Below are 23,861 nucleotides of genomic sequence, written 5' to 3'. Positions count from 1 at the left end.
AAGTACACCGGAGCGTCGAAAGAACCGGAATCTAGCGACATACAAAGCAAACATTGCAAACAGGCTATAAGACTACTGAAACAGAGAACAAAACCATTTTTAATGGATTCTACACATTTTTCTTGATTTACTGAGACTTGAATGGGATTAAACGGAGCTCGGATGAATTAGTTATGATTTTTAGAAGATTCACTGTGTTTATTACTATAAAAGAAAAACCTTAAATCATTTATTGCGCAATATTAACCAGGGCTGACGTCAGCACAGGGGAGTGCGGCGCCGACATGCGGGACCCACCGGTCAGCGGCACGGGGAGGAGAGAGGAGGCGTCGGCCCGCGGGCCCACTGTCAGCGGCACGGGAGATGGAAGGGGCGGCGGCGCCACGTGGCGGCCGAACCGACGGCCCCGATCTACCCAAGGGTAGATCGGACGGCGGTGGGAGCTCGCGGCCGGGCGCGCGGGCACGGCGCAAGCCGAACCGGCGACCATGGCGCCGGCGGCGCAGCGCTCACGCGGCGGCGGTGCGCATGCGGCAGCGGCGCAAGGCGACGGCCGACGGCGACCGACCGGCGGCGGAGAGCGGCGGCTAGAGGAGGAGCGGCGGCTACGCAGCTAGGCGGCGACGCGGCGGCTAAACGGTGCGGGAGAGAGAGAAAACGAGGAGGAGGGCCTCACCGACAACGGTCGACGACGGCGGCGACGGAGGACGATGGCGACGGCGGGACGAGCTCCGGAACCTCCTAATGAACAAAAGGAGAGGGATTAGAGGGAGAGGGAAGAGCGCGAGAGAGCGAGAGCGCCGGCCGAAGGCGGCGGCCATGGCGTCACTCACTGGCGCACGACGGGGATGGGTCTCCGGCGGCGAACCTCAACGGGGAAGGGGCGGCCGAGGTAGATCTCGACCCCGCGAATCTAACGGCGGCGACGGCGCAAGACGGCGGCGAGCCTAGCGGCGGCTAGCGGCGGCCGAAGTAGCAAAAACGGCGGCGGCGGGTGGTTGCACGGCGCGAGGACGATTGGGAGCTCGGGAGGGGTCGGCGAAATGGGGAAAAAGCGAGAGGGGGTGCCGGCGATGCTTAAATAGGGGGAGAGAGGACCGGACGTGGCCGGAAGAGGCGGGATTCGCCGGCCGACGTGGGGGAGTGGGGAGGAGAGAGAGGCGGGATTCGGTTTTCGAATCCCGGCCATCTCGGGCGCGGGCGCGAGCGGGAGAGAGAGGGGAACGGGCGCGGGGGATGCGGCGCACGCGCGGGCGTGGTCGACGTGGCCCGGGGAAGGCGGAGACGTGGGCGCGGCGGCGGTTGCGGGCGCGGCGGCGCGCCGGGATCGGCGGGAGGTGGGAGACGGGCCCGACAGGTGGGCCCCACCTGTCGGCGACCCCGAGAGAGGAGGGAGGCGGGCGGCCGGCTGCCGGGCTGGGCCTCGGCCTGCGGCCGGCCCAACAAAGAGGAGGGGGAGGAAAAGGGAAATGGGCCGACGGCCCATTTGACAAGAAGGAGGAAAAAGAGAGGAAAAAGAAAAAGAAAAAGAAAAAGGATTTTCCCTGGAATTAACAATATTGCTTGCTCAATTTTAATTGGTTAAAATTATTTCTAGAGCTCTGAAAATTCCACTAAAAATCCTGTTAATGAATTTTGACATGTAGAACTCAAGAAAAATTCCACATGTCCAATCCGATTATTATTTGCATTACTTTATTAGGGTTTTTTTCCTGATTTCACCTGCATTTTCTTGGGGTCATTTGTAAATTCAATTTTTGGCTTGGGAGGAAAACTTCGGGGTGTGACAAACCTACCCCCCTTAAACGGAATCTCGGCCCCGAGATTCGGAGGAGCTGGTGAAGAGGTGCGGATGGGCGGCCTTCAACTCATCTTCCCTTTCCCAGGTTGCTTCCTCTTCTGAATGATGACTCCACTGAACACGGCAAAACCTGGTGACCTTATTTCTGGTTCTCCTTTCGCTAGTATCAAGTATACGAACCGGCTTCTCCACATATGTTAGGTCCTCTTGGATATCAATGTGCTCCGAATCAGCCTGTTCTTCAGGTACCCTTAAGCACTTCTTTAATTGGGACACATGGAACACGTCATGGATGCCGATCATGTTGGATGGAAGTTCTAGCTGATAAGCAACTTCTCCTCTTCGTTCCAAAATTTTGTATGGTCCCACGAAGCGTGGTGCCAACTTGCCTTTCGTCTGAAAACGGTGTACTCCCCGGAGCGGAGTGACACGAAGATACACGTAATCTCCGGCCTCAAAAGTGAGCTCCCTTCGGCGGTTATCCGCGTAGCTCTTCTGTCGAGACTGAGCAATCCTCAACCTTTCCCTGATGGTTCTGACTTTCTCTTCTGCTTCCGCTAATACTTCTGTTCCGAACAGTTGACGTTCGCCTGTCTGATCCCAGAAGAGAGGTGTGCGGCACTTCCGGCCGTATAAAGCTTCAAACGGTGCCATCTGTAGACTGGCCTGGTAGCTGTTGTTGTACGAGAATTCCGCATATGGCAAGCTTTTGTCCCAAGCTCCACCAAAATCAAGAGCGCAAGCTCTCAACATATCTTCCAAGATTTGATTGACTCGCTCGGTCTGACCATCAGTTTGCGGGTGATAGGCCGTGCTGAAATTTAAACGGGTCCCCAATTCTTCCTGCAGTTTCTGCCAAAACTTTGAGGTGAACTGACTACCTCGGTCGGATACTATCTTCTTGGGTACCCCATGCAAACACATGATCCTTGCGAGATACAATTCTGCCAATCTCTTTCCCGTATAGGTGGTATGTACTGGTATAAAGTGAGCCACCTTGGTGAGTCGATCCACGACTACCCAGATTGAATCATGTCCCGATGATGTCCGGGGCAGTCCCGTTATAAAGTCCATTCCAATCTCCTCCCATTTCCATTCCGGGATTTGAAGAGGTTGGAGTAAACCTGCGGGTCTTTGGTGCTCTGCCTTCACTCGTTGGCAAACATCGCAGAGTGCGACGAATTCAGCTATTTCTCTCCTCATGCTGACCCACCAAAACTTTTCTTTGAGGTCTTGATACATTTTGGTGCTGCCTGGATGAATGGAGTACTGGGTCTGATGAGCCTCGGTGAGTATCAGATCCTTCAATTCCTTGTCGTCAGGTACACACAATCTTTCTCCCATCCAGATTGTGCCATGCTCATCCTCAAAGAAGTCCCGAGCCTTTCCGACTCTCATGTTCTTTTTCAGCTCTGCTATTTCCGGATCATTTACTTGAGCGGCTCTAACTTGATCCACGAGCGTAGGCCGTGCCTCCAGAGCGGCTACGAACCCGTGTTCAACAATTCCCACGTTGAGATGCTCAAACTCCTGCCGCAATTCCTCACACATGCCCTCGATGCATAGGGCAGTGCAGTAACTTTTCCGGCTTAATGCGTCTGCCACCACATTGGCTTTACCCGGGTGGTAGTGAATACTCATGTCATAGTCTTTGATTAGTTCCAACCATCTTCGTTGCCGAAGGTTTAGATCCGGTTGGGTGAAGATGTATTTCAGACTCTTATGGTCCGTATATACTTCGCAGCGGTTTCCAATCAGATAGTGCCTCCAGATCTTCAAAGCATGAACCACTGCTGCCAATTCCAAGTCATGAGTGGGATAATTTCCTTCGTGTGGACGCAACTGCCGCGAGGCATACGCAACCACTCTGCCTTCCTGCATTAGGACACATCCAAGTCCGTGACGGGATGCATCACAATAGACTTGGAAGTCCTTAGTCGGGTCGGGCAGAATCAAAACTGGTGCGGATACTAATTTCTTCTTGAGCTCCTCAAAGCTCTTATCGCACTCAGCTGTCCATTTAAACTTCTCATCCTTCTTAAGCAACTGAGTCATGGGTCGGGCGATTCTGGAGAAATTTTCGATGAATCGGCGGTAATAACCCGCCAGTCCTAGAAAACTTCGAATCTGCGACACGGTCTTAGGTGGGGTCCATTTGGTAACTGACTCCACGTTCGACGGATCAACTGCCACACCCTGAGCTGTAATGACATGACCCAGAAATTTGACTTCCGTCAACCAGAAGTCACACTTGCTGAACTTGGCGTATAGCTGGTGCTCCTTCAACTTTTCGAGTACCAGACGGAGATGTTGTTCATGTTCTTCTCCGGACTTTGAATAGATAAGAATGTCGTCGATAAACACCACAACAAACTTGTCCAGAAATTCCATGAACACTTTGTTCATCAGATTCATGAAGAATGCGGGTGCGTTGGTAAGTCTGAAAGACATAACCGTGCACTCATATAGCCCGTACCGAGTGGTGAAGGCCGTCTTCGGAATATCCTCTTCCCGAATTCTCAACTGGTGGTAGCCTGATCGCAGGTCTATCTTAGAGAACACTTTAGCTCCTTTCAGTTGATCAAATAAATCGTCGATTCGCGGTAAAGGATATTTATTCTTGATTGTGACCTCGTTAAGTGCGCGATAATCGACGCACATCCTCTTCGTCTTATCCTTTTTCTCCACAAATATGACCGGAGCGCCCCAAGGCGAAGTGCTCGGTCGTACGTACCCTTTCTGCAGCTGCTCATCAACTTGCTTCTTGACCTCTGCTAATTCGTTGGCCGCCATCCTGTATGGTCTCTTGTAAATTGGAGCGGTTCCCGGTGCCAAGTCAATCCGGAATTCAATCTCTCTCTTGGGTGGCATGGTAGTGAGGTCTTCGGGGAACACTTCCGGATACTCGCAGACTATGGGTATATCTTCCAATTTTCTCAAGTTCTTCTCCACGGTGTCCACTGGGATTTCCGTTTCAATTTGATTCAAGGAGACTCCTTGCTTTGGTGAGTCTGGTGATTTGTACACTACGGTTTCTCCCTTCTCGTTGGTCAAGGTGACTGTGCGATTCGCACAATCAATGACCCCCTTAAACTTGGTCAGCCAATCCATCCCAAGAATGACATCTAGGTCTTTGGATTCGAGAAGAATGAGGTTGGCTAGAAATGGTGATCTTTGGATTTCTATTAGCACTGAAGGGCTAAAACTGACTGAGGTTGAACTATTTCCCGGGGTATGAACCCTCATTGGTGTGCTAAGCTCTTCTTTCCTTAACCCATACTTCCCCACAAATTTCTTTGAAATGAAAGAATGCGTTGCACCAGAATCAAAAAGTACTGTTGCAGGGATTGAGTTAACAGGGAACGTACCCAGTACGACCTCTGGTGCTGCTTGTGCCTCCTCCGCAGACGCGTGGTTGACACGAGCCTGGATAAACCTTGGCCCGGCACGCCTGGGCTTCGGGCATTTGTCAGCGAAGTGGCCAAGCTCGCCACAGTTGAAGCAGGACCCTGGTTTTGCTCCCGTCTCCTTCTTGGCTTGCGCGGGCTGGCCTGACTGTGCCGGTGCCATTGGTGGGCGTGGAGCTGCACCGCGGTTGGGCTGGCCTCCCTGGTGGTTCTGACTGCCACTAGTGCCCTGGTGGAAGTTGCTGGAGTTGAACGGGCGGTGCTGACGGACGATCATGGTGGTAGGTCCACCCTGCTGTCCGGGAGTGAAGCGCGGTCGGTGCTGACTACCTTGGTTGGACCGGAACTGCGCCGCCTTTCTTTTCCTGTCCATTTTGTTGCGCTGATCCTCCTGACGGATTGCCTTGTCAACCAGCCTTTCAAAGTCAGCGTAGTCCCCGGATATCAGTTGGTTGGTCAACTCGTCATCCAAACCCGCCATGAACTTCTCCTGCTTCTCGGCGTCGGTGCGGACATCCTCTGGTGCATATCGCGCGAGGCGATTGAACTCGTGGAGGTACTCTGTCACAGTCCGGTTGCCCTGATGGAGTGCACGAAATTCCCTCTTCTTTTGTGCCACGACCCCATCTGGCACCTGTGCCTTCCTGAAGCTACGGCAGAACTCTGCCCATGTGACTTCAGTACCCGGTGGGCGGGTGGCCATGTGGTTGTCCCACCAAGCTGACGCGGGACCCTGAAGCTGGTGTGTGGCGAAAGCGACCTTCTCCTGATCATTGCACTGCAGGAGATTCAGCTTCTTCTCTATTGCATGGAGCCAGTCGTTCGCCTCCATAGGGTTGGTGGTGCTGGAGAAGGTGGGTGGCCTGACGCGTAGAAATTCTGGCAACTTGGACTGAGGGGGAGGGGGACCAAACTGTTGATGCTGCTGTTCGGCGTGCTGCATCATCCTTTGGTGCATTTGCTGGTGCTGCTGCTGCATCTGCTGCATCATGGCTGCCATCATCTGAGTCTGATGTGCCATAACTTGGGCAAGCGTCGGATTCTCGGGAAGTGGTGGCGGACCATTGCCAGAATCACTGTTGGGGTGCACACCATCGGCGCGTTCTTCGCCGTTGCTGCCCTCGCCTGTCGTGCGGTTGCCAGTCCTGGTGTAGACCATCTGGAGGGAAAAGCAGACGGGGGAAAAGGAGAAAAACAGATGCTCAAGAACTAAGCTTTATTACAAAGGAATTAAAACTGCAATTGTTCTGATCTGAATTAAAACACTCAAAAGAGCAAGCAAAAATCCTTATTAAGACAGCCATATCATAGGCACATGATATCGACCGTCGACTGACCCCAAACAAGCAACCTAAACACACAAACTAACAAACAGAAGCTAGACAATCGATAAACTAATGGGAAAACGAGCCTAATGCTCGGAACGGCTCCTGCGGTCGGTGGAGTCGAAGGCGTCCTCCTGCTCGTCACCCGGTCCCTCTGAGCGACTCCTGGAGCCTGACAGATCAGTCTCGCCGCTGCCACTGGGAGTAGCAGACAACCAACCTCCGGTACCACTGGCTGGACCTCTGGCGGCTGATGCTGGAGCGAAGGAGAGAGTGAACGCGGGAGCTGGAGCTGGAGCTGCAGGAACTGCGGGCGGAACTGGAGGTGCTGCGGGAGCTGCTGCTGGAGGTGGGTTCCTGGGCGCAAGCTGGATGCGCACAGGTGCAGTCGTCCTCTTACGGGGCGTAGTGCGGATCCGGACTCCTCCTGGCGCTGGAAGACCCTTCAACTGAGCATTCTCCTTCTTCAGGCGCGCTATCTCGTCCTTCAGAGCGACGATCCTCATGAGCTTCCCATCGTTCAAGGCCTTGGTCGCCTTGTGCAGGTCCGAGTGCATCCTATCCAATCCCCTCATCACAGCACACATGTGACCAAAGGTGGTGTCGTTCTCGCCAGCTGTCGGACGGAAGGAGCTGACGCCATCACCATGGGCTCGACGAGGGTGGTAGCGGTACGCCGTGTCGTGGAAGATGTAGTCGTGGCGCTCCCATAACCTGGCCATCATCAAGTAGGCCGCCTCCTGACAGGCGTGATCTACTGTGCCTCCAGATGCCTCGACCGCCATGTTAGCGAGGCAAGTCCCCACGTAGCCATGGACCTCCAAGCGGACACGGTGAGGAAGCTCGCCACTGAGCGGTGGGATGGTCGTGTACTCTGGCGCGTTGGGATAGCCCACCACCAGTGTCATGCGTGCCAGCTCTGCCACGAAGTCGATCATGCCTTCTCCGCGGTGGTTGGGTGGGTGACCGGCCATCTAGAGAAGACAAAGGAGTAGGATCAATGCATGCTCAAATCCAAATTTAAATAAAGCAATAAAAGACTCAAATAAGGGAAACGAATAAAAGCGAAATTTTCGTGCATAGATCATTTTGCATGAGAGCGAATAAATAAGACAGACTCACATAACGATAAAATAATGAGAAATTAGATACATATTAATAATAACAAACGAAGCATAAACACCTTGCAACCCATGTTATAGAGCTAGGACCTAATGCATTTCACCCATCAAACCCCAACTGACTGACGAATAAATCCCAATAATTTTACTAAAACCCTAGACTGACTTGTTTTGAAAAACCCCGCTTAAACGAGCGACCAAGATTTTTCCCTCGAACCACAAGAACAGATCCCCATTTTCCGGAACAAATCCAATTGCAAAGAACATATGCAATGAAAAGGATTCAGAGGGCTCTTAGGTTTTTCCATTTGGCTTGTCCTACGGTCAAGGTCGGCTCTGATACCAACTTGTCACGCCCAGAAATTCCCGAATAGAATTCCAAGCAGAATGTGCATTAAAATCCCCGTCCAGGACCAGCCGGGGTACACAAACGACAATGTTGACATTCAGATCCACGTCTTACAAACATCATAAAAGTCTTACAGAAATGCAGCGGAAAACAAAAGAAACTGGAGCTAAGCCTTGACTAAACTGCAGCGGGAACACCACTCCACAGGCATCCTCGACGGCACGGACGAAGCCTACTCCTCGGGGAAACCTTCATCTGACACATACCCGTCCTCTGGGGTTGGGAAAAGTAGAGCAAGACTGAGTACTACCCACTGTACTCAGCAAGTCATACCGGAATAGGGGTATGATGCAGGGAATTAACAAAGAAGAGCTAAAGTGGTTCATTTGCATAAATATTGGCATTTAAAAACAGGAATTGAATGCGAAAACGGTTGTAATAATTAAGCAGTATTAAACATCCGCCGTCCAACGCTAACCCACGTTGCGACAGGCCCAACCATCCACCTAAACTATCCACATTCAAAAGATTACACTAGGGTGAGACTAATCACGGTGAATCTGGTTGACCGCCCATAACCGCGGGCACGGCTATTCGAATAGTTTTACTCTGATCAGAGGTGTACAACTGTACCCACAAGACACAGCCCCACGACACGTTTCCGTGCGCCGACATGCCACCACGACATACCGGAAAGAGGCCGTGACAGGACCCTTCGCATAACCCCCTCTAACCAAGCACACCACACCTCAGGTTTCACCCCCACTCCTCGCAAGGCAGCGGGCAGTCCCCTCTCGTGCCTAGGTGAATCCGGAAGCCGCATAGGCCGTCGCAGGGCCCATCCAAACTCCATCACGCCCACCCTTGCCTGGATGCGTCGGCTAGAGGAAAGCTACACTACAAGCCCAGCCGTTGCCCACGCTGGCTTGTGGTAAGTACGATAAGTTCTTCCAGGGCATCCCGCGAACCGGTCCTTAACTGCCATGGGTGCGACCAGCAAAACCATGCACCCACAGCCCACCATGTGATTCATTTTAATTAACCAACACCAGAGCGGTGGTACTAATCCAACATTATCATTAGAACCAACAGTCTAAACATTAATATGATTTTCCCCATTGTGAACTAGTTGAACTAAGCATGGCTAAGCAATTCCTAGTCCAAACTCTAATCATGTTATAACCCCAAGCTAACAAAGGAGCATGATATCCAAAAACATGGCTGTAACAATAGGTAACCATCCCATAGTAATATTATAAAACAATGCAACATTTGAAAGAAAACAATAGAGCATTTGCAATATAGGATCAATATGATCAAGTGACAAGCATGACTTGCCTTGCTCTGCTGCTGGAGGAACCTCGGCGACTATCTCGAAGTACACCGGAGCGTCGAAAGAACCGGAATCTAGCGACATACAAAGCAAACATTGCAAACAGGCTATAAGACTACTGAAACAGAGAACAAAACCATTTTTAATGGATTCTACACATTTTTCTTGATTTACTGAGACTTGAATGGGATTAAACGGAGCTCGGATGAATTAGTTATGATTTTTAGAAGATTCACTGTGTTTATTACTATAAAAGAAAAACCTTAAATCATTTATTGCGCAATATTAACCAGGGCTGACGTCAGCACGGGGGAGTGCGGCGCCGACATGCGGGACCCACCGGTCAGCGGCACGGGGAGGAGAGAGGAGGCGTCGGCCCGCGGGCCCACTGTCAGCGGCACGGGAGATGGAAGGGGCGGCGGCGCCACGTGGCGGCCGAACCGACGGCCCCGATCTACCCAAGGGTAGATCGGACGGCGGTGGGAGCTCGCGGCCGGGCGCGCGGGCACGGCGCAAGCCGAACCGGCGACCATGGCGCCGGCGGCGCAGCGCTCACGCGGCGGCGGTGCGCATGCGGCAGCGGCGCAAGGCGACGGCCGACGGCGACCGACCGGCGGCGGAGAGCGGCGGCTAGAGGAGGAGCGGCGGCTACGCAGCTAGGCGGCGACGCGGCGGCTAAACGGTGCGGGAGAGAGAGAAAACGAGGAGGAGGGCCTCACCAACAACGGTCGACGACGGCGGCGACGGAGGACGATGGCGACGGCGGGACGAGCTCCGGAACCTCCTAATGAACAAAAGGAGAGGGATTAGAGGGAGAGGGAAGAGCGCGAGAGAGCGAGAGCGCCGGCCGAAGGCGGCGGCCATGGCGTCACTCACTGGCGCACGACGGGGATTGGTCTCCGGCGGCGAACCTCAACGGGGAAGGGGCGGCCGAGGTAGATCTCGACCCCGCGAATCTAACGGCGGCGACGGCGCAAGACGGCGGCGAGCCTAGCGGCGGCTAGCGGCGGCCGAAGTAGCAAAAACGGCGGCGGCGGGTGGTTGCACGGCGCGAGGACGATTGGGAGCTCGGGAGGGGTCGGCGAAATGGGGAAAAAGCGAGAGGGGGTGCCGGCGATGCTTAAATAGGGGGAGAGAGGACCGGACGTGGCCGGAAGAGGCGGGATTCGCCGGCCGACGTGGGGGAGTGGGGAGGAGAGAGAGGCGGGATTCGGTTTTCGAATCCCGGCCATCTCGGGCGCGGGCGCGAGCGGGAGAGAGAGGGGAACGGGCGCGGGGGATGCGGCGCACGCGCGGGCGTGGTCGACGTGGCCCGGGGAAGGCGGAGACGTGGGCGCGGCGGCGGTTGCGGGCGCGGCGGCGCGCCGGGATCGGCGGGAGGTGGGAGACGGGCCCGACAGGTGGGCCCCACCTGTCGGCGACCCCGAGAGAGGAGGGAGGCGGGCGGCCGGCTGCCGGGCTGGGCCTCGGCCTGCGGCCGGCCCAACAAAGAGGAGGGGGAGGAAAAGGGAAATGGGCCGACGGCCCATTTGACAAGAAGGAGGAAAAAGAGAGGAAAAAGAAAAAGAAAAAGAAAAAGGATTTTCCCTGGAATTAACAATATTGCTTGCTCAATTTTAATTGGTTAAAATTATTTCTAGAGCTCTGAAAATTCCACTAAAAATCCTGTTAATGAATTTTGACATGTAGAACTCAAGAAAAATTCCACATGTCCAATCCGATTATTATTTGCATTACTTTATTAGGGTTTTTTTCCTGATTTCACCTGCATTTTCTTGGGGTCATTTGTAAATTCAATTTTTGGCTTGGGAGGAAAACTTCGGGGTGTGACATCTACGTGTTCAGGGGGGGCGTGCGGCACAACCGCATGCTCGAGAAGATCGCCTCCAAGGAGCCCCAGACCACCGCGCAGCTTTTTGAGCTCGCGGACCGTGTGGCTCGCAAGGAGGAGGCCTGGACCTGGAACTCCTTCGGTTCTGGTGTGGCAGCTCCGGCCGCCCCCGGGTCCGCCGCTCGGTCAGGGCGGCGGGACAGGAGGAGGAAGAAGGGGTCGGCCCGTTCCGACGACGAGGGTCATGTCCTCGCCGTCGAGGGCGCTTCGCGGGCCCCCCGAAAGGGAGGCCTGCGAGCGACAAAAAGAAGGAGGCCGGCGCTCCTAGCAGGGAGCGCCCGACCGGCAAGTGGTGTACCGTGCACAACACCTCCCTCCACGACCTCGCGGACTGCCGCGCGGTCAAAAGTTTGGCTGAACGGACGAGGAAGTGGGAGGAGGAGAAGAGGCAGGAGCGCCGTGAGGGCAAGGCCCCGGCGGCTCCCGCCGGCAACCGGCGAGGTGAGGCCAAGCAGAAGGCCACCGCCGAGGACATCGACGATGGCGACGAGGACCTGGGGTTCCAGGAGCCTGAGGCCACCGTCGCCACCGTCGATGGGGGAGCGTGCGCTCACGCTTCTCGCCGGAGCCTCAAGGCCATGAAGCGCGAGCTTCTGGCCGCGGCCCCTACCCATGAGGCGATGCGGCGGGCGCGGTGGTCGGAGGTTGCCCTCACCTTCGACCAGACTGTCACGTCCTGATAAATTCATCCCGAATTAAAAATCATTCGCTAAAAGGAATAATAGAATTAATTAAAATTCGAAAAGAAATTGGCAAACACTAAAATACGTACAAGAAAAATTCGAATGTGGCCCGGAGAATTTTTGTTAAATTCTCCTTGGTCTAAAAGGAGCCCTCAAATTTTACTTGAATTTTCAGAGTACCGGAAATAATTATTAAGCAACAAAAACAATTATTAGAGTTTATTAAAAAGAAAAACCTAAAAATAAATCCTCTTCCTCCTTTGGGCCAAGCCCAGCCCAAAGTCTCCCTCTCCTCCCTCTCTTTCTCTCCCTCTCCTTCTCTCCCTCCTCCTCTTGGGCCTCCTCCCCTCCCCTCTCTCTCCCGGGCTGCCCCTCCCTCCTCTCTTTCCCGGCCCACCTTCTCCCGCCTCCTCCCGCCTGGGCCGCCGCCCGGCCCAAGCCGCCCCACCCAGCCTCCCGAGCCGCTCCCCCTCCCGCGTGCGCACGCGCGCCGCACGCGCGCTGACGCCGCGCGCCCGACCGGTGGGTCCCACTCACCCGGTCGTCTCCTTCCTTCCGCCCGGCTTCTCTCTCTCCCGTGCGAACCCTAGCTCGCTCTCTCCTCCAAATCCGCTTGATTCAATTGGCCAATTCCAAAATTGGTTAGGGGGTTTTAATCCCCATTGATTCCTCTTCAATCCCGCCCAATTTCCCCCTTGAATGGCGCCCCCAATCGTCGGGAATGGACGCGTCTTTCCCGGCCGCCTTCCATGGCCGCCGGCCGTGTTTCCCGTCGCCGTTCCGCCCTCTCCCGTGCCCGGCTCCCTCCCCCATCTTATAAAATGGAACCACCTCGGTACGTTCTCCAGTTTTAGCCCCCTCCCGCGCTCTCTCGTGGCCGCCCCGCCTCTCCCCGCCGTCGTCCTCTCTCTCCCGTGCCGCCGGCCGCCTCCAGCCGCCTCTCCCTCCTCGCCGGAGCGTCGTCCGGTCGCGCCGTCGCCGCCAGCAGCGTCGCAGCTGCTTCCCCTCCACCGGCGTCGCCTCCGTTTCATGCGGAGACCACCGGAGACGCGTTCCCGCCGGCAACCAGTGGCATTGGTGCCACTGTACTCCCTCCAGCCGGCTGCTGTCCCTCGTCGGAGCGTCGGCCGACGTCGCCATCTCCTTCGTCGACGCCGTGGCAACGTCTCCTTCCCCGGCCACACCTCGGTTTCGCCGGAACACCGCCGTGTCGCCACCAACCCCTCCACCCGCCTCGCCGGAGTCCTCCGGCCGCCCGTTCCTCCTCGCTTGTTTACCAGTCAGCCGCGGCACCACCACCTCCGGCATCGCAGCGGCAAGGTCGCCCTTGGCCTCGCCTCCCCTTCGACCGAACCCCTCCGCGGTCCATCGTCGTTGTCTCCGTTCGTTCTCGTCGTCGACGTCCCGTCGGTCGCCCGGCTCGTCGTCTCGCGGCGCCGCCTCCGTCATCGTCATCGCAGCGGCGTGTTCCACGTCGTCCCCGTCTCCGTGCAGCCACTGCCGGCTGCCCTCGTCGCTTCCTCGCCGGCCCCGGTCGTCGTCGTCGTCGTCCTCTCGTCGTTCCCGGTCGTCGTGGCGTTCGTCCCTCCGTCGAGCCGTTCTCGTCCGTCGTCCGCGTTCGTCAAGCGAGCCGCTGCAGCCCCGTCGTCGTCTTCGTCCTCGGCTCCGCGTCGTCAAGCCTTGTGCCGGCCACGTCTCGCCTTCGTCCAAGGATCGCCGCCGAAGCCGTCCCCTCGCCGTTCGTCTCCGTTGTGCCCGTCTGTCTCCGCCGCGCCCGTTCGTCGTTGTCGTTCCCACGCCTCGTCGCGTGGTGGTAAGGATCCGTCCTCTCGCTGCCCCGTCCTCGTCCTTTCGGTGTCGCCCCGTACCCGTTGTGCGGTTGTCGACCCCGGTACCCGTGTACCGGTGTCGGTAGTCGTTCGCTTGTGCGTGTGGTGACTGTGTTAGTGTGTCCGCTCGGTAGCCGCGTGGTTTCCACGTGTGCAGCCCGTGTGGTGTCTAGTGGAGTCCGTTTGTCGGCTACTCGCCTCGGTTGACACACGGAGTCCGCTTCCGTCGACCCGTGGACCGTCTCTGTGTACCCGGTCTACCGCGGTCCTTTAGGTTGACATGTGGGGTCCGCATGTCAACGGCGCAGCCTTCCTGTCTTTTCCAGGCTAGCGCTTACACATGTTTTATGGTTGCAAAGCCTAATTATAATAATCCGCAAATCTCCATATAACAGCATTAAACTTCGGATGATCATATCTTGGTCATACGAACTCTGAATCGACCCGTTCAAGTCTCCTAATGTTTGTTATAACCTAAAGAACCCTGTGTTTTCTCTTTATGTATTGTTATTGCTTCTTTATAGGCTTGTAGCTTTGCTTGTGTGCTTCGCGTAGCTTCTGTCGTTCCGGAGGTTCCCGAAGCGTGGTTCGTGGTCGTCGCCGAAGGTTCGGAAGGCCGTTCTCTCTGAGCAAGGCAAGTCATATCATCCTTGAGCATATTGAATCCCAGTTTATAAAATTATTTTGATTTAAATTAATGCATTATCGCTTTATTTAAATTCCTGCTTTAGCACTGTTTTATTTAGCCATGCCTATTTACCTTTGTTATGACCTTATTATTATTGCTATTGTTATTATTACCTTGTTCACCCTAGAATAAACAAAACCCCAGCTAGTGGGTACTCTATTCATGGTTCCACTAGTATGAATTTAGGTAGATGCTTCGCTGATTAACTAGGTAACATTAGGTGATTTTACAGCTCTAGACTTTGGGATATTCATATCACCTGGACACTTTGGAATTGTTTGTTTATTGTGGAATTGGATTCACACGGCCCCCTCTATTCAAAATCCCCAAAATGGTTTTAGGCTGGGCTCGGGGTGCATGGTTTTGATAGTAGCACCTCGGCCATATAAGGACCGGTCTTCGGGCCTCTGTTGCAAAGCATTACCGTACTTCCACATGTCTAGTGGGTAAGGCTTAGTTTGTGGCTCAGTCTGGTTATAAACAAAAGTACACGGATGGAGATGGACGAAGTCGGGGGTCGATGGACATCTCTAGGACAAATGAAGGCTACACGAGTTGCGGCCCGGTAGTCGAGATGTCATGGCACAGGGCTGGTGTCCTGCTGCTAGGGGCTCAATCCTGCCTACCTGTCCCGGAGGTTCCGGCCGTAGGTGGGGTTGGGTCAGTACTCTTGTCTATGGCTAGGATGGGTTGGGAACTATGTCACGTCTTCCGTCCGTATACCGTGGTGGTATGTGGCACGTGGTTACACGTGAGGAAGACGTGTCTTGTGGGTAAAGATGTACACCTCTGATCAGAGTATAATCTATTCGAATAGCCGCGCCCTCGGTTATGGGCAAGCCGAGCAATGTACCCAAGTTAGTGTTTTAATTCTTAAAATTTGCTCAACAACTAAAATGTGGAATGGTTGGCCTGGGTTGGCTTGGGACGAGCTGGGACCCAGGGTCGGGTTGCCAGTTCGGTCTGAATCATCGTAGGCCTTGGGTTAAGGCAGGTTCGTGCGGGTTCACGACCTTGATTAACAATACTGTGTAGCTCTAGGATCGTCTTTTTAAAATGGCTTTGGGCAACTAAGTGACTTTTAAATGCTGTTTACTGCAAAACTTAACCCCTATTATTATCCCCTTGTACCCCCTTGCATTAATCGTGCATCCGCCGGTGTGGCTTGCTGAGTACTGTGGTTGTACTCATTCTTGCTCTATCTTTCTCCCCCCTTCAGTAAGAGAAGCTTTGGAGAAGAAGTCTTAGGTGGAGTCCTGGCTTATACCCCAGTTGAGCGCCTGTGAAGATGGAGCCGTAGGCCCGCTAGTCCGCTGCTATTTATTTTTGATCGCCAGGCCTGAAGCGCCTCTGTAATAATGTAAATACTATCGATATAATAAAGATGTGTCTTTTATATCATGTTTGTGTGGTGTACCCCGGCTTTTCCTGAGACGGGGATTAATACACTAGCGTTCGGGAAAAGGCAATTTTCTCGGTCGCGACACAGACCGACCACCCGCCGTGCGTTGCCCGGGGAGGACAGATCGCGATGGTGGTTTCCCCCACCATTTGCAATGTGAAGTTGGGGCGTGTCCTCATAGACGGGGGTGCAGCCCTCAACATCCTTTCCCCCGCAGCCTTTGACGCCATCAAGGCCCCAGGGATGGTGCTCCGGCCGTCCCAGCCGATCATCGGTGTGACGCCGGGGCACACCTGGCCGCTGGGTCATATCGACCTCCCGGTCACCATCGGTGATTCCGCCAACTTCCGCACGGAGCGGGTGGACTTCGATGTGGCGGACCTCAGTCTGCCCTACAACGCGGTCCTGGGGAGGCCCGCGTTGGTGAAGTTCATGTCGGCGGTCCACTACGCCTATCTTCAGATGAAGATGCCGGGACCCGGTGGCCCCATCACCGACCATGGCGACCTCAAAGTCGCGCTTGCTTGTATGGAGCAGCGCGCGGACCATCTCGCCGCGGCGTCCAAGCCCGCGGGTGGCGACGAGAGGCTCAGCACCTCCGTCCCGGCCGCCCCAAGGCAGCGGATGGTCACGTGCGACGAGGTCCCAGTCAAGGAGGTTGCCCTGGGCGACGGCCCGTCCAAGACCACACGAATCGGTGGTCTTCTGGACAACAAATAGGAAGACGCGCTCGTCTCCTTCCTGCGGGCAAACGCCAACGTCTTCGCCTGGAGACCGGCGGACATGCCCGGGGTCCCTAGGGAGGTGATTGAGCATCGTCTCGCCGTGCGGCCGGTGTCGCGTCCCAAAACGACTCTAAAATACATCCTCAAAATTATGCCGAGAATAATTAAAATTCATGTGAAAGCCTCCAAAAATTAAAATGTGCAAATTTAAAAGTCAAATAAGGCTTGGAGGATTTTTGTATATTTCCTAAAAGCCTAAAATGCGTAAATAAATTTTAGTGGAATTTTCAGAGCACAAATAATAATTGAGAAGAAATAAACAAAGTTAAAATGGTTTTATAAAAAGAAAAACCCTAAAAAGTCTTCTTTCCCCCCCTTCCCTTCTTGGGCCGGCTCGGCCCAGCTCCCTCCCTCTCTCTCCTCTCCCCCGCAGCCCATCGGCCTTCCCCCGCGCGCGCGCCGCTGACGGGCGGGCCCCCCCGCCACCCTCGCTGACGGGTGGGGCCCACCCGTCATCCCCTACCTTCCGCCGCTCCCGCCGCCCGCCCGTGCCCTAGCGCCGCCGCCGCCGCCGAATCCGCCGCATCCCGCCGTCCCCGCGCGCCATAAAGAGGGGGAAATCACTCCCCGTGATTCCCTCCCTCTTTTCCCCCTCTTTCCCCTCTCTCTCTCCCTCGGATTCGTTCGGATTTGCTCCCGCAAACCTCGCCGGCGCCATTGATGGAGCCCGAGATTTCCGCGGCCGATTCCTTCCCCTCCGGCCGCCCTCTCTCACTCCCGACGCTATTTAAACGCTCCCCGTGCCTCTCTCCTCCGTTTCCGCCACTCGCCGCACTCTCTCCCCGTCGGATTCGAGTTCGCGCCGTCGTCCTCTCTCTCCGCCGTCGCCGCCGAGCTCCGGTTCGCCGCCGTCGTCGCCCCGTACCTCCTCCCGCTTCGGCATCGCCTCCTTCGGCTTCGCCGCGTTCTCGTCGACCTCGTCCACTCCTCCGTTTCGCCCGCCGACCGCCGGAGCACCGCCGTCCTCGTCGACCCGAGCCGCGCCGCCGCCTCTCTCCGCTTCGGTCGCCGTTCCCGTCGTCGCCGTCGCCCGGGGTGAGCCGAGGACCGCCATTTCGTTTCCCCCTTCCCTCCCCTCTCTCGGCGGCCGCTCCGCCGTGCCTATGGCCGCCGCCGGCGACCATAGGGGCGCGGGCGCGCCGCCTCCCGGCGACCGTAGGGGCGTCAGCCGCGTGCGCCCGGTCCACCGTGGACCGTGAGGCTGACGCGTGGGCCCCACTCCCGTGGACCCGGTCCGCGCGCCCCTCCCTCGGCTGACGCAATAAATCCGATTTTTAATTAAAATTTAAATGAAGAAATTCGCAAATATCCATTTAAAGAGCATATAAACTTCAAATGGCCATAACTTGGCCATTTGAACTCGGAATTGGACCGTTCAAGTCTCTAATTTTTCCTTAAGAAGTCAAGAACCCATTTTTGTGCTTTGTTTCTGCTGTTATATGGAGTTTATTAGAGTAAAAGCCTTTTCTTTTCCGTTGGTCGTGTAGACGCTGCAGCTTCGGAAGATCCGCTCTTCGTGGAAGTTGAAGCCGACGTTTGGGAAAGCGAGCAAGGCAAGTCACATCATCTTTGAACATATTGAATCCCAGTTTGTAAAATTATGTTGATTTAAATTATTGCATTATCGCTTTATTTAAATTCCCGCGTTATCACTGTTTTATTTAGCCATGCCTATTTACCTTTGTTATGACCTTATTATTGTTATTGTTATTATTACCTTGTTCACCCTAGAATAAACAAAACCTCAACTAGTGGACACTCTACTCATGGCACCACTAGTTTAATTTTAGGTAGATGCTTCGCAATTTAATTAGGTAACATTAGGTGGTTTTTCAACTATAGACTTTGGGAAATATTCATATCACCTGGACACTTTGGAATGGTTTGGTTATTGTGGAATTGGCTTCACACCGCTCCTTCTATTCAAAATCCCCAAAATGGTTTTAGGCTGGGCTCGGGGTGTATGGTTTTGATAGTAGCACCTCGGCCATATAAGGACCGGTCTTCGGGCCTCTGTTGCAAAGCACTACCGTACTTCCACATGTCTAGTGGGTAAGGCTTAGTTTGTGGCTCAGTCTGGTTATAAACAAAAGGACACGGATGGAGATGGATGAAGTCGGGGGTCGATGGACATTCTCCAGGGCAAATGAAGGCTACACGAGCTGCGGCCCGGTAGTCGAGATGTCATGGCACAGGGCCGGTGTCCTGCTGCTAGGGGCTCAGTCCTGCCTGCCTGTCCCGGGGGTTCCGGCCGTAGGTGGGATTGGGTCGGTACTCTTGTCTATGGCTAGGATGGGTTGGAAACTATGTCACGTCTTCCGTCTGTATACCGTGGTGGTATGTGGCACGTGGTTGCACGTGAGGAAGATGTGTCTTGTGGGTAAAGATGTACACCTCTGATCAGAGTATAATCTATTCGAATAGCCGCGCCCTCGGTTATGGGCAAGCCGAGCAATGTACCCAAGTTAGTGTTTCAATTCTTAAAACCTGCTTAACAACTAAAATGTGGAATGGTTGGCCTGGGTTGGCTTGGGACGAGCTGGGACCCAGGGTCGGGTTGCCAGTTCGGTCTGAATCATCATAGGCCTTGGGTTAAGGCAGGTTCGTGTGGGTTCACGGCCTTGATTAATAATATTGTATAGTTCTAGGATCGCGTTTACAAAATAGCTTTGAGCAACTAAATATCTTTAAATGCTGTTTCCTGCAACCCTAACCCTTTATGGTATAACTCCTTTGTACTCCCTTGCATTTATTCTGCATTTGTGGGTGTGTCTTGTTGAGTACGGTGGTTGTACTCAGTCTTGCTCAATTTTTCCCAAGCCCAGAAGAGGAGCTCCTTGAAGATGAAGGCTCTGGTGTCTAGCTCGTGCCTGCCGTCAAGCGCCTGTGGTCGTCGCCCTAGTCTTCCGCTGTTTCTCGTTTGTCTCTGTGTGTGCTGGGCCTTCGCTGCCCATGTAATAAGTTAACTATTTACGCTTCCGCTTGTTAAACTCTGAATTGTATCAACTTTTGGTGTACCTTGCCTCCTGGGACAAGGATTAATGCACGCACGTCAGGAACGCCCGTTGGGTTATTTCCGGTCGTGACAAGTTGGTATCAGAGCCACCCTTGACCCTAGGACGAGCCGTAGATCCCAAGCCTTAGCAATATTTTCAAAAATAAAAATCCTTTGTTATTTGTGAAAACTGTCTAGTCTCTCTCTGTCTTGCTGCTTCATTTATCGCCAAAATCTGACCTTTAAAATGTTGCTTTTCTTTTTGTTTTTGTTTGTAGATGGCCGGCAGCGTCACCCGTCGTGGTTTGGACATGACTGGCTTCGTCTTGGAGCTGCGGGGCATGTGCGTGGTCTTGGGGTATCCACATGGAGTGGACTACTAGGCCAGGCCGCTTCCGGAGCAGGAGGGTGACGACGCGGAGCCCCACGCTGGTTGGGAGGTCACTGCAGTGATCCTCTCTGGCTCTCCCGAGCGGACTTCGCTGGCAGTCACCGCGGGTGGAGATTCCTTCCCCGCCGCTTGCCAGAACGCCGCTCTCCTCGCCATCGGCACTCTTCACCAGCGCTACCCGGACGAGTTGCAGCACTCGCCCTACCGCTACCACCCCCGCCGCGGAGGAGCCCGCGACTACGCCACCTTCCGGGATGCTAGCTCGGAGGATGACGCTACCATCGTGCACCTGGCGCGCATGGTTGAGGCGTACGACGCGGCTCGTATCGACTTCCACCAGATGGTGCGTCGTGGGATGGTCGAGAACAACATGAAGATCCTGGAGCTGCGTCAGGAGAACCTGCAGCTCAAGAAGGACCTAGACGCGGTGGAGGCGCAGCTGCATCAGCTCAAGATCGCCCAGGGAGAGGTCTGCCGCCCCAAGCGTCGCCGCGTCTGCCGCAGCCAGAAGATCACCGCCCGCAAGAGCACCTCCAGGCCCGAGCTTGTTCGTCAGTCCCTGGCGTGGACTTGCTTCGTCGAGACCCCTCGTGCCGAGCCCGCGCCCGTGGTTCCCCAGGAGGGGGAAGCCTCCGGCGTTGGTAGCACGGAGGATGCGCTGTTGCTCACCTTCCGTTCTGGCCCGTCGCAGCGGTAGACGAGCAGTTAGTAGGCTTGCGCGTGTGTTCTTCCTCGTTTGTCTTCTCGTTGGGTTGTGTGGGGCATGGTTATGCCGGTGTGTGGCATAACTATGTCGGAGCCTGTCTTATTTTATTTGCCTAAGCAACTTGAACCTTTAATGAACCAATTTAATAGCAGTAATAAATTCAAGAATTATGGTAGTCGTGGTTAGCGTTAATTGTTAGCTCTTTCTCTGTTTGCTGGTTCTGTGTGGGGTTTTCAGATGGTGACGACCAGGAGAAATGCTGCCACCGGTGATGGCAACCAACCTGAAGGCAGCAACCACAACCACCAGGGCAACCCACCTCCACCTCCTCCTCCGCCTCCACCACCACCACCAGACACCAACGCCATTCTCACCCAAATCCTCGCCCAGCAAGCCAACATGATGACTGCTTTCCTCCACCACCTCCAAAATCCGCCACAACATAATGCCCCACCACCACCCCCACAACACTCTAAACTCGCCGAGTTCCTCCGCATCCGCCCACCTACCTTCTCTAGCTCCAACAACCCCGTGGATGCGTTGGATTGGTTGCATGCCGTGGGGAAAAAGCTAGACACGGTGCAGTGCAGCGATGAGGAGAAAGTCATCTTCGCCGCCCACCAGCTGCAGGGGCCCGCATCTCTCTGGTGGGACCATTGCCAGGCTACGCAGCCAGAGGGGCAACCTATTACTTGGGCCCGCTTCACCGCCGCTTTCCGGAGAACCCATGTGCCCGCCGGAGTCGTGGCCCTTAAGAAAAGGGAATTCCGAGAGTTGAAGCAAGGCAACCGCTCCGTGATGGAGTATTTGCATGAGTTCAACAATCTGGCCCGTTACGCCCCGGAGGATGTGCGGGAAGATGAGGAGAAGCAAGAGAAGTTCTTGGCAGGAATGGACCCCGAGCTGTCCGTCCGTCTAGTCTCTGGGGACTATCCGGATTTTCAACGTCTGGTGGACAAGAGCATCCGTTTGGAAGCCAAGCACAAGGAACTGGAGTCGCACAAGCGCCGCTTGGCGAATTTCCGCAATCAACAGGGTGCTAACCAAAGGGTCCGCTACACCAATCCCTATCCCGGGGAATCCTCCTCGCAGCAGCAACAACAGCAGCAGCAACCTCGCTCCGCGCCTCGACCTCAATTCGTGGTGCGCGTCCCACAGCCGCAGCAACAGCAGAGTCAGCAAGGGACTCGTGCGCCCCGTCCTCCTACGCCAACTGTGCAGCCTGGTCAAGGCCGCAGGGACGCTCAAGGTCCGCAGCGTCTGTTCTTCAACTGCTTCGAGCCCGGGCACTTTGCGGATAAATGCCCGAAGCCAAGGCGTCAGCAAGGCCAAGCACCTCCCCGCTCCAACAACGGTGGGAAGGATGTCATTCGGGGTCGTGTGAATCACGTGACGGCCGAGGACGTGCTGACAACTCCGGACGTCATCGTTGGTACGTTCCTCGTTCATTCCATCCCTGCTACCATTTTGTTCGACTCTGGAGCTTCCCACTCGTTTATATCTGTGCCATTCGTGGGGAGAAATCAGTTGGGGGTAGAAAGGCTTAGGAACCCTCTGCTCATCACCACCCCTGGAGGGGTCATGACAGCAAAGTATTATAGCCCTGCCGTCCCTATAGAAATTCAGGGGATTCCTTTTCCCTCGGATCTGATTCTGCTAGACACCAAGAACTTGGATGTGATCCTTGGGATGAATTGGTTGGCTCAATTCCAAGGAGTAGTGGATTGCGCGAGACGCACTGTCACTCTGTACCGAGGGCCGGAACAACCGGTTGTTTTCTTTGCACCCCCAACCTCTGTCAAAAGTTCAGAACTTCATCAGATAGGACTGTCAGAAATCCCCATCGTCAGGGAGTTCGGAGATGTGTTTCCGGAATAACTACCCGGTATGCCGCCCAAGCGAGAGATTGAGTTCCGGATAGATCTTGCTCCAGGAACCACTCCTCTGCACAAGCGACCCTACCGTATGGCAGCAAATGAACTGGCCGAAGTAAAGAAACAGTTGGAAGAGTTGAAAGAAAAGGGGTACATACGTCCGAGTACTTCCCCCTGGGGTGCTCCTGTGATTTTTGTAGAGAAGAAAGACAAGACGAAGAGGATGTGCGTTGACTACAGAGCTCTCAATGAAGTCACCATCAAAAACAAGTACCCTCTTCCCCGGATCGATGATCTGTTCGATCAGCTTAAAGGTGCCACTGTATTCTCCAAGATTGATCTTCGTTCCGGATATCACCAATTACGTATTCGTGAAGAAGATATTCCGAAGACCGCATTCACCACGCGATACGGGCTGTATGAATTCACGGTGATGTCATTCGGTCTAACCAATGCACCTGCCTTCTTCATGAACTTAATGAACAAAGTGTTCATGGAATACTTGGATAAGTTTGTTGTGGTTTTCATTGATGACATTCTGATATACTCACAATCAGAGGAAGACCATCAGCACCATCTCCGTCTGGTGTTGGGAAAGTTGCGGGAACATCAATTGTATGCCAAGCTTAGCAAATGTGAGTTCTGGTTGTCCGAAATCAAATTCTTAGGGCACGTGATATCTGCTAAAGGAGTTGCTGTGGACCCCGAAACAGTGACCGCCGTCACCGATTGGAAGCAACCCAAGACAGTTACTCAAGTCCGCAGTTTCTTAGGTTTGGCAGGATACTACCGGAGATTCATCGAGAACTTCTCCAAAATCGCTCGACCCATGACACAGTTGTTGAAGAAAGAAGAGAAATTTGTGTGGAGCCCGCAATGCGAGAAGGCGTTTCAAACCCTCAAGGAAAAGCTGGTTTCCTCGCCGGTGTTAATCTTGCCGGATACTCGCAAGGATTTCATGGTGTATTGTGACGCTTCGCGCCAAGGATTGGGGTGCGTGTTCATGCAGGACGGTCATGTGGTAGCCTATGCCTCACGTCAGCTACGACCTCATGAAGGCAACTACCCTACACATGACTTGGAGTTAGCCGCGGTGGTTCATGCTCTAAAAATCTGGCGGCACTATCTCATTGGGAATCGCTGTGAAATATATACCGATCATAAGAGTTTGAAATACATCTTCACCCAGTCGGATCTGAATCTTCGGCAAAGGAGATGGTTAGAACTCATCAAGGACTATGATGTGGGAATTCACTATCATCCTGGTAAGGCCAACGTGGT

The sequence above is a fragment of the Oryza sativa genome, chromosome 9 (genome assembly GCF_034140825.1).
Source record: "Oryza sativa Japonica Group chromosome 9, ASM3414082v1".
NCBI classification, from domain to species: domain Eukaryota; kingdom Viridiplantae; phylum Streptophyta; class Magnoliopsida; order Poales; family Poaceae; genus Oryza; species Oryza sativa.
This window is presented reverse-complemented; position numbering follows the sequence as displayed.